The sequence below is a fragment of the Agelaius phoeniceus genome, chromosome 2 (genome assembly GCF_051311805.1).
Source record: "Agelaius phoeniceus isolate bAgePho1 chromosome 2, bAgePho1.hap1, whole genome shotgun sequence".
In the NCBI taxonomy this organism is placed as follows: domain Eukaryota; kingdom Metazoa; phylum Chordata; class Aves; order Passeriformes; family Icteridae; genus Agelaius; species Agelaius phoeniceus.
This window is the reverse complement of record NC_135266.1, coordinates 100,707,048-100,718,622: the sequence shown is the minus strand read 5'-3', so window position 1 is coordinate 100,718,622 and position 11,575 is coordinate 100,707,048. Positions and strand designations below refer to the sequence as shown.

General features: G+C 41.0%; 1 non-coding gene across 1 annotated transcript; it reads left to right on the top strand.

Moving 5' to 3' along the window:
• Nucleotides 1-2,255: 2,255 nt before the first annotated feature.
• On the top strand, nt 2,256-2,329 carry TRNAI-AAU (transfer RNA isoleucine (anticodon AAU)). The gene has a single exon. It is a non-coding gene; the product is annotated as a tRNA-Ile (tRNA).
• Nucleotides 2,330-11,575: the final 9,246 nt, after the last annotated feature.

The following is an 11,575-nucleotide window of genomic DNA, read 5'->3' as shown; positions in this document are numbered from 1 at the left end:
ACACAGCTCAAGCACCTGGGCCACCTTCGTTCTTCAGTGTCCTGCTGTCTGTCTGTGTGTGCCCCTGTTAAATATAGATGCTTTTGAAAATGCTCTCTATGACGGTTAGGTTATGAGGGGAACATTATCACAGATCTTCCAAATCTGCTGTAAAAATCTGAACTTGTTGAGGCGTCCAGCTGAGGCCCTGCATTAGCAAAACCCTTACAGCTCAGATTCTGTTTGATAAAGCACTTCCAAGCACAATTCTCTAACACCAATGGGGCTGGAAAATACTTGAAAACGCTTTGTTTGTACAACCTCTAAATTCCATTACAGTACAGATACTCAGTATATAGCCTGATAACTGCTTCTCATTCTAAACTGGTTTGTTTCTTTGCTTGAGAGTATGGATCCCACACCCTGGAGAGAAAGCAGAGTTTACTGTTCAATTAGAAAATTTTATTTTCCTGGAGGCAGCATTGATCTCCTGGACTGTTATGTTATCTGTCACTGTCTAATCACAGAAAATCTGTTGCTTGTACAGCAGGCCCTGACTGAATCTCTCCTAAAAAGGCAGGATGTTATTTCTGTGTGTAGAATAGGGTTTGGAACAACAGGGGTTTGCATTTGGCATCTTGCTGATTAAACTTTGTCGAAAAAGACAAGTTGGCTTAGCCTAGCTAGCAGGTAGAGGAGAGAAACAGCCAAAGGGCACTGAGTTTTTTCATTGCATAATTGGACCTGATTTGATTCAAAAACAATGGTGCACAGCTATGAATTAGGCAATAGGTTACTGCCTTGAGCTGCTTCTCCTGACATTCTGGTCAGAAAGTCGAGAAAAACAATTAATCCTCACCTCTGCTATCTTGCTGTCTGTGGAGCAACTAACCAAAAAAAATAATTACCTAACAGTTTCTTACCTAAAACCAAAGTGAGAATCCATTTGAGAATCCATTTGACAGATGCACAAAAAAAGGTCTGCTGTTCCTGCACCTGCCAATTATTGTTCTATCAGTCTGGAGAGTACCCAGACTCCCTACACAGACCCATGCTGTGGCTTGTTTGGGAGAATGCCCAACACGAGTTGGACTTCAACGATCTTTGTGGATTTCTTCCAGTTCAGGAAATTCTGTGATTGTGTTTTCTTTTTGCCCTTTCACTTGTCATCTTTGTCCTAAAGTTCCAGATGTGACCTTGCTTTTAAATATTCGAGTGAGTTTAGCCTCACACAGGATGACATTTCCCAGAAAATATAGCTGGTTATCAAGATCCCAGAGCATATGGGCTTCCTGGCAGTTGGCTGGTTGCTATTTCATGGACATCAAACAGAAGAGGGGAAGAAGAAATGACAGTTTGGAGTTGGCAATTGATTTGATCAGTTTGCTCCTAGGGATGAAGGACTTTATGAAGAAGCTGGGCAAAATGAGGTTTGGGGAATTTGATGGGTGTTTGAGGAAAGTGCTGCCAAGCAGATGGGCTAACAGCAATAAAGGGGAACTGATGGTGTAAATCAGGCAAAAAAAAAGTGGGAGTGGGATCACTGATCACGAGGATGAATGTGGACTACAAAAAACAGTGATCCTGAGTCAGTCTCATCCCAGGCTGAGATATAGATACTCCATGTTTTTTTTTCCTGTATAATGAGTTCTGCCAAGAAGACCAAGTATTTGAAAAGCTTTTTTTTTTTTTTTTTTTTAAATAATAACGGTCTAAGCCAGGAAAATGAACATGGTAAAATCGAAACCTTTGGCTGTGTAATACAAAATAGGGCTTAGAAAGAGATTGTGAGTAACTCTTCCCTGTGTTCCTTCACGGGAGGTAAGTGCTTTCAGGCCTGTCTCATGCCCGGTGAATTTCTGAGTGCGGCTGCTCTTATCCTCAGTCCTGCCGCAGGCTGCGCCGAGTTTCGCTCCGCCATGGATCAACCCGGGTGGGAAGGGCCCCGGGAGGCCTCGCCCAAAGCCCCCAAATGCTCCGGGGAGGGCTGGAGACGGCCGGGGCTCGGCCCAAGAGCCCGGAAAACCAAACACGGAACCTGCACGGCCTCACCGCGCTGTCACCTCCCTGTCCCCGCCGGGGAAAGCGCGTGTGGGTGTCCCTGCCCAGAGAACAGCGCACGGTGTCTGTGTGAGGAGCACAGCGGGCTCGGAGAGCGCTCCCAGGCCCGGGCAGGCGGCGCTGGCCCCGCGGGAGCTGGGGCGATGACGGCGAGAACGACACCGCGTCGCTCCCACACGAACTGGACACGCTTCCTGGGAAGAGGCGGGCGTGCGGGCCGGTTAGCTCAGTTGGTTAGAGCGTGGTGCTAATAACGCCAAGGTCGCGGGTTCGATCCCCGTACGGGCCAGAGCTTTTTTGCTCGTCCCGCTGGGCTCATTCCAGCGGGGCGCCCGTGGGGACGCAGCAGCGCTGAATGGGGGAGACCGGGACGGGACGGGAGGGGACTCGGAACAGCCGAACAACTGCTAATAAAAGAAGTAATGGATGGAGGAAATCGGCGGGAGGGAGGTTTTAAATCTTTCCGTAGCTCGTCACCAAAGTATTCCATGTTTTGCCCCGCAGCACTTTGTTCAAGTTCTTCTGTTAAATAGCGTTACTCCAGAAGAAAGCGTGCAGGACTTCAGGAGGTCTCCCCTCCCGGTGAATAATCCCAGGTCTTTAGCTCATTGTGTTAGTATGACTCTTCGATAGCTCTGTGTCAGGGGCTGGAAGACGCTGAAGAGAGTGGGGTTTTATTATTTTTCTTCCTTTGAAGCAGGAAGACAAGCAGATCTCCCTTGGTAGCCTGATTTTTCATAGAATGCTCTTATCTCCGTATAGAAAGTAGCCAAACTTTAGAGGCACACTGTAACGTGAGTCTTAATTGTTATGGGTGTGCTATTTATTCAAGAAAAAGTTCCAGGCCAAGCAGAGGTTTACAGGAGCACTACATCTGCAGGAGTGGCCAAGATGGACCTCTGCCAGCTGAACCTGCCTCTGTAAGTTTTCTCTCTAAGAAACTTCTCTTAGAAGCTCAGGACAGTTATTATTTTTGTCCTATCTGCCTCTGAACTGAAATGAGACTTCTCCAGAGGAGGGCAACTTTCTGGTGTAAATGTTTTCATTGTGGTTTCATTGTGGAAACCACTGATTTTGTTATTAGAGCTGCATACATAGAGGTCACAGCTTCTTTGGGAAAATGCTTTGAGGTAGCAGCATTCTATTGACCTCTTTTACAAATCTGCTAGTACATCTCTTTACTATTCAGGCCCGTTGCTTACATCTTCTTCCAAGTGCAGGGGCTGATTCACAATAAGAGATAATGATAATAATAATAATAATAAAGTGGGTGATACTTCATGCCAGAGTTCTGACACTACTCATTCCGCAGAATGTCACAAAGGTACTGCAAGGGCACATTACAAGTGTCACTCCAAAGTCACAGTGTAACTTGTAAATCATAAAGATGAATATTCATGTTATCTAGCATCCAAGCTGCTGTCATGGCTCCATCAGATGTCACGGGAGAGTAATATGGTTCTGGTTTGATGACCTTCTGTCTTGCCACTCCACTCAATGATCTTCCTCAATTCCTTTGGGTCTAGTTATAGTGGCCAAGACTTGACTGTGTATAATGACATTCATTTTAAATGAACTGAAGGGGGAAAAACCATGGCATTCTGCTTCAGAAAAAAAAATCTGGGAATACTATTGCTTTGTTTTATATTTCCCACATTAGGAATCAGATTTTTATTATAGCTATGTTGCTGTATTGCAAAGTCCTTGCTATAAAACCAAGGTAATGCAATGGCTCCTTGGCCACTTTTTCAGTTTGGTTTGAATTGCTTATATTCTGTGTGGTTTTTTTGCCAGCCAGGACTGTATGGGCATATTTTCCCTAAATTTACTTTCAGCAGATGGTTGTCAGATTGTGAGGGTCAGCCATTGTCCCTAGGGGAGTAATTCCAGAGCCTGTTGTTCAACCTCAAATCTAGTTGGAGAATAAAAAGAGGTTAAACAAACAAACCCATATAGTGGAATAATGCTCTCGTGAGGATGGGCCAGGAATTTCCATTCTGATGCTCTGCAGTGGCAGATGCTGGGGCATATTCTGGGGTTACTGTTCAATGTTTTGTTTAACCTGTAATTGGACTGCACATCAAGGCCAAAATGGGTCCCAGCTGCTGTGTGCTTAAAGTGTGGGGTGAAGCACAGCTCCTCTGTCCACAGCATGCATTGATGGGGAGGATGAACCTCTTGTTGTCTATGACAATGCTAAATGCTGAGAGCTGAGGAGGAGCCTTCAGTCCAGTCAAACCCCTTCAGTCACTGTTTCTGATTATAAGCTATTGTGGTCTAGAATTACACAGACAAACTCAGCTAATTAATTTCATGTTCTTCACTGGGATGCCTGCATTTGTCTTTGCATGAAATGCTACTAAGAGGGCTCTTAACTCCAAACATTTGAAAGTAGCAGGAAAGTGGGTTCACACAGCATTCATTTCAGTAGATGAGTATTCATTCACTCAGTGATGTTCTGAAACATTTTCTTTTCCAACCACATCACAGGTTAGTTTTATAATTTCTTATATTTTGTTTATTGCTAGAATATCTAAGTCTTTTGCCATTGGGATGATGCTTTATTCATTCAGCTTTCTTTTGAGGGTCTTAATTATAGCAAGAATCTGAGTGGCAAAGATTGATCGAATATATCAATATAGCAATGCACAGATGCAATCCAGAAACATCATTTTTGAAATCAAAGGGAGGATGTGGTGGAAAGAGCTGCTCTTTAGATTGATTTGTGTGCAACGAAGTTGTAAGTATTAATGCTATTATAGGTGAAGCTTAACATTTGCTTAAAGCTGGGGAGTGTAGTGTTTACTTTCCACATGCCAGGAAAAAAAGGCAGCTCTATCAAAAAGCCTGCTCCTATCCCGAGCCCAAACAAAGACTCTCATTTAGTGGTGTTGTGAGCAGAGATGCAGGTGGGAGGGGGATGAGGAAGTGCCATAGAAACAGGCAAGGGAAGGAGCCAGCAGCCAAGAATGTGGCTGAATGGGCATGGGCAGGCCAGTGCTGTGAGCCCAGGATCTGGCTAAAAGAAGCCGGAGCTGTAAGGAAAAGCCCAACAACCAGCCCCCTGTTTGGGTCCTCGAGTCTCAGAAACAAGGGTTATTCAAGAAAGGGGACAGCAAGACAGGGACACTGGCTTCCAGTTTCTTTGCTACTCAATAAATAAGGACCCTGAGTTTTTATCTTGCAGTTCACATCAGAATAGAGTAACTATATTTACTGCTGAAGCTGGAGAAATATCTTCAAATTGGTATTTCTTAGAAAGTAATTGCTAAAATGAAATGTAAGCAAATCTGAGTAATGTTAAAACCTGAGAAAGTGTGATGGACTGGACTCGAACAAGAATCAAATCTTTCCTCTTGACATAGTCTGTAAAAGGATTAAGTAACTTTGTAAACAAAATATGCAGCAAATATGCAGCAATTTCTGCCACAGTTTATGCACCAATTTCTGCCACAGTTTTGAACGAAGGCCTGCCTGTAGAGTTACTAAGTTTAAATACCTGAACAGTCCTTTTTTCACTGTGTAGGAATTCACCATCAATGCCCATAGTGCAACAGGGCCATGTGTAAGGCACCAAATTCTCACTTTAACCTGTGCTATATAAAGGTGAACGATAACTGTGGAAATATCTGCCTTCAGGTGTGTGTTTGTACTTGTTTTAAAAATAATAAATACACTTATCTTAATAGATTAGCAGGAACAGCTATAGCCATGCACCAGTGCTGTGTGGTGAGGGGCAAGTGTTCAGTTTAGTCAGTATCTAGTCACTGTTACACAAGTGAAGTAAGCTAAAGATAACATGACCTTTGGCAATATTCTCTCAGAGTTTAAAATAAAGCACGTTGAAGTCTGGGTAAGAATTTTCTTATTTTTGCAGATAAAGAGGAATAGAGTTTTCAAAAATAAATAACATGGATGTATTTTGCTATGTCATTTTTGTCATTAGCAATGTGAGGAACAATGAAGAGCAATGGGGGCAGTCTGCAGTTTGATATGCTCAGGCTTCTGTAGAAGAACTATGCTGCTTCCAGGGGGACAGAAAATGATGGGCCCCTAATATTTGGTAGGCTCATGATGCTGAACAGGCAGTATAGTTGTTAAACTTTCTATCTGAGGCTAACTGAATCACAGCTGGGTAATATCCATCACAACATTTAGAAGTAAATAATCTCACTTTCTATTAAACAGCTAAAATGCTACATGGGATGCAGAGTAAAACACCTTCTCACTTGTCTTCCTAATGCTTGTGGGGCAGAAATTCTGACTTTGTCTGGGCTTAACCCTAAACCAGAGAGGGCAAGACAAAGTTGAAGATAAAATCCCAGGGTCCTGATATCAGCTATCCCTGGTGGTAACCAGCTGCTCATATCTCATACTCCTTCCTTGTGCACATTCTTTTAAAGCAATCTTGAAAGCAGAGAGCAAGTGGGCAAAGCAGGACAGCACGTCTGGTGTGTCCCTCCACACAGCTGACAAATCCTTGTGCACATTTCACAGAGAGCTGCTCTGGCACTGAGCTGGATGGCTGCAACTCACGCTGCTGTGGCGTGGGACAACTGTCAGGGTGGGTTAGTTTCATAAATGAGCATCTCACGTTGTATGCTTGAAACAAGGCTTACCAAAAAGCCCTTTGTCTACAGTTTCTGTCACTTGGACTGTATTGCTGAGAACTTGTTTAGTCTGCAAAGAGCAGCAAGGGATTCCCTGAGGCTCCAAAATTTGGCATTAAAAAGGACATTTGAGCTTCTGTGGCTTTTCTTTTCAGCCACTGGATATTCAAATATGTGGTCAGTCCAAAGTAAAATAATTCAGGTGTCCATGTCATCTTCTCAGTTGTGCTTGAAATCTGCTTTCTTTTTGCCTAGAGCTGGCTTTGAATTTCTTGTGTCAGTTTAACGAAGACTTTACATGAAGCCTGGATGGGAGAGCTGAAGAAAATATGGTTCAACAAGCAATTTATTTGAGGCATAAAGGAAATGTATGGGTAATTGTCACATACACAGTGAAGTTTCTCTAGCTTCTTCATATGTGATATTATGATAATCTGGAAGAACAGCTTTTTGGTGGTGAACTCTTTGCTCTCAAATTATTAAAAATGTTTCTAAGAAAAAAATCTTCCTACTTTCCACATTTCTGGTTTTACCCTTATATATGAAAATTGAAAAACTGAATAAAATGAAACAAATGCAATTGTATATTTTGCAAAAAATGTTTAATTTCAGCAAAAACAAGGTGGTGGGGACCAGCATCTAACTGATAATTAATTAAAAGACAGATAAATATACAGGTTGTCAATTCTGCTTTTGACTTCATGCCTAGGCCTTCAGTTCTTTTTTCAGTCTTTACCCATCTGTACAGAAAGGCATTTTTAGGCATTTTTGAGAAATGGCACTCTTGAAAATCAACGGAGAAGTGTTTCAAAAATCCAGGAAAAGGAAAGGTGGTTACATTATTCTAGCTATACAACAGCAACCTATTGGGCTCATCTACTCACCTTGCAGTGGCAGGCGAACACCAGTAAAGAAAGTAACTCGTCTGGTGATGAGATAAAAGTATGAATTTATTTCAAAGTATGAATTTATTTCTGCTAGACCAAAAGCATGCTGAGATTTCTTTAGGGTTATAGGACTTTTAAAAGTGGCAATTTCTGCCTAATATTAGTTTTAATGAGGAAATTGGATTTTCTTTTTTCGTGTGTATATACTTTACTCTAACAGATAGGTTTGCAACAACTCTGCCAGAAATGTAAAGGGTAAGTTTTCCTTTAAGCAGCTGAGGCTCTAAGCAGCTGATGTTGAGGCAGCAGATCCAGAATACATTTTTGTTGTATTTTGGTGGATATACTGACCTGGGTCTTCTTTCAAGAGCACTTTGGAAGGTAATTTATTTTTAGGGAATGAATCTGCGGTACAGTAACTCTGGCATTTTTTGTGTAACAGAGACAAGAAAGAGATTCCACTGCCTGTATTTACCTTCTCATCTTATTTTGTCTTCTTTTAGATATGTATTCTGGGAATGAGCAGCTGAAGGCAGCTGACTGGTTCAAAGTTTAATTTTTTTAATGAGGAAAAAGTGACTCTGCAGAGATGAATAGAGTACCCCAACAATTGTTCTCTTCAGATTTTGGATTATGTTCCTAGCTCACATGAGGCATATTTTTTCCCTACAGCCACCCTACTAATGTCACCTGATCCTAAAAAGAAAATTTATACTCCTGTGTAAATCACAGATGCAAATTATTCTCCATTTATTTCTTGTCATAGCTTGTAAATGCTAGATGATGGATAGAATCCATTTAACTCTTACAAATGTTATGGGTCTGCAAGGGAAAAAATGGGGCCTGAGTTTTGTAGATGTCTGGTGAGGCTTATACAAAATCTAAGGATGGGCTTTGTAGAATGAGACTTTACCTCTCTTCTGGACCAGTTCTGTATTTTGGCTGCAACTGACCTTTTGTTTCCTCCTTCACAATCAAAGGTAAAACTGATTGCAGATTTGGGTCATTGATTGCCAGCTGGTAAAAAATTTGAGGAAAATATCATTATTATAGTGATCAGTAAGGAAGGGAAGGTCAATAGGGGGTGGTGGGAGCCCAGAATAGAATCAATGATTTTTACAGTTCTTTCAGTCACTGCAGATAAAACTCTGGCTGTACCTTTGCTCATCTAAGTGGGAGCAGGATGGAAAATAACTCTCCCTGTTACTGATTTGGGGTGGAGGCAGTGGTGTCTTAAATGGACAGAGAGATCAGCCAGAAGCCTCATGGCCTTTTCATTCTCCTTTCCAGTGTTGCAAAATGGTCTCCTGCACTTGAGTTGTACCAAAAGAGTCATAAAAGATCAGAAATGTATAAACCCAGGAAAGCTCAAAAGAAGGAAGGTGTAAAATTCTGTTAAAACACAACTCCTCAGGCTACCCAAAAAATTAACGTGTCATTAAGTTTCTACAGGTGATATCCCAGCCTCTTTTACTTACCTATTTGTGGAATTTGCTTCCAGTATTCTGGAAACAGAATACTGTTTCTCTTGAACAGAGAAAGTGCTGTTCAAGGCTTCATGCTCTAAGTTCTTTTTGAAGCCAAAATTCCAACACGGACGACCTTGACACATGAACAAATAAGAACACATATATATCAGTCAGTGGAAATGCACATCTTCTTTGCAATAGAGAATTGTTCTGATTTTGCTGTGTTAACTATGGATGTTTGGGGTTTTTCCTGTCATGAGTTGGAGCAAATTGTTTATTTAAAAAACAATTGCACATAAACCTTAGATTTGGGTCTGGCCAATCTGTTTTGACTTGAGCTCTCTTAAAAGATAAATGGAAATATCTAGTGTAAAATCACCCTGTGCAAGTTTCTAAACTGTTGAGATACTTGTGTGGTTAAAGCATGACAATTTCTTGAATGTGAGATGGAAATTTTATTTACACTAGGAACATTTCAATGAGAGAGCATTTTCAAATCTTTTTTTCTTTTAATTGAGCTATTTCTCATTGTTTAAATTCTCAGCATCATGTAATTTTTGAATGAAGGGATATCTCTGTCCTTTTTAGATTAATGGTATTTACAAAATTGTGAGATCTCTAAATACTGTATGCTTCTGGGCCACATCTAGGTGTTGATAGAAACAGCTCTACTGTGCAGCAAGAAGTATTTTTCATCACCTCTAAAATGACTTTGTCTCAGAAGTATTGACTTCCAGTCTAATCACTTTAGAATGGTCTTCAACTGCACTTGAATTATCTGCACATTTTGCAATTGCTTATTCTCTTCCTATTTTCTCACAGAGATTTGATCATAATTATTCCTCTTGTTTTTATAATTTTGAAACACTTGGTCTTCTGTAGCCTGCAGAGATGTTCTCTTTCAGTCTGAAACACAGGAATCTTGAACCCCCAAATGGTACTTTTCCTCTCTGTTTCCAGTTGCTTCAGTATGTGTATAGTTCCTCTTCCAGAGTGAGCACTGTCACAGGTACCCTTCCTGACAGCTCTAGTGTGCACATGTGACATTGTGAAACACAGCTGAAACTGTGTTATGATCAACACTGATCTCTCCAGCCTATTAGGCAAGTCTGCTAGATTCTAGTTTTAATTTGTAAATCCTTTCCTGACACTGAGATCTAGGTCAGTGATGTCAAACTTCATTTGGTGACTTAAGCAGGCACCAGTGGCCATGAGCTACAGTACTGCTGAGAATTGAACTTAGCACCCCACACTAAAGTGTTCGGTGTGTCTGTCATACTGTGAGACAATTGCTGCTGTTTTCTTTTGTAATCACTGTATGCAATTAGATATGATGTCAAAGCTCTCTTGATCTCTAGCTATTCAATTTTTATCACAAGGAGACTCAGTCATGGTACATCTCTTCTGGGCTCCTAGTGTAAGTGCAAATAACTTCCTGCAGTTCAAAGGACAAAGTCCCAGGTTCCCCAACAAGTGAGGGTCTACACTGTGGTGCTGTACAGGAACTCCTTGCTTTACAGCACCTTTATCATAACTTTCATTAAAAGTACATATGAATTAGAGATGCCTCTAATTAGAGGTTGGAATATGTGAGGGAGTGAGCAGTAGTGGTTTATATTCCTCGTTTCTTCCCTTAATACTTGGGATATCTGTGGAATATCTGTGGTACAATGTACCAATTTTTCTACTGTCTCCTAAACACATGAATGAATATTCAATCCAAAATTGTCTGCTGCATGTCTGGTACTTCTTCTAAAACATATCCTTTCATATTTTTTATGCTTGTAAACCTAAATCAGCCTGGGCTCCTAGGATTTCATATCTCCTTATGAATACTTGAGCACTTTGCACTCCTATTGCCTGGTCCTACCAATGCACACCTTAAACCGAGGCTTTCTTCCTGTGTACACCTATAATCCTTTACCATAAAATTTACTTTGGGTTGTAAAGATGAATTCTTATTTGAATGCCAAAATGTTAACTTTGAATTCTTTGTATCAAACATTTAAATCTGACATTGACTCTGTCCAGCTGTGCAGGCTTTGTAGCTGCCACTTCTGTGCAGATCAACTGTTTTCTATCTTCTTTTCTTCTGTATCGAAATGTGTTCTGTTTCATTGAAGTGTGTCACACACCGAGGGCAGGTTCAAACCTGAGGGACTGTGAAGTGTAAAGTCTTGTATTATCAGTCTCCTTAGGCAGCTGGTAGCTGCTGTGTGTTTTGTCTGGGGCTGGTTTGCAGTTCTTTGCATCTGACACCAGTTCTCAGAGGCTTTATGCTAGGAATAGCAGAAGAGAGAATTATTTTCTATTTATAACATCTGAAGAGGGGAAAAACATTTACATCTGTGAGGGTTTTAGAAATTTCATATGCGTTGTAGGTGTAGTTCAAATGATAATGCTGCCTATATATTCTAACACAAAATTTAAAAAAGAATGATTACTTTCATCCAGACTGGACTTTTTTTCCTCAAAGCGAGAGAGTAGCTATTACAGAGGAGTGAATTTGTAACATTCATCCACCTTACATAAGTAATTTTTCAAAGAATAGAATATTAATGGGACATCA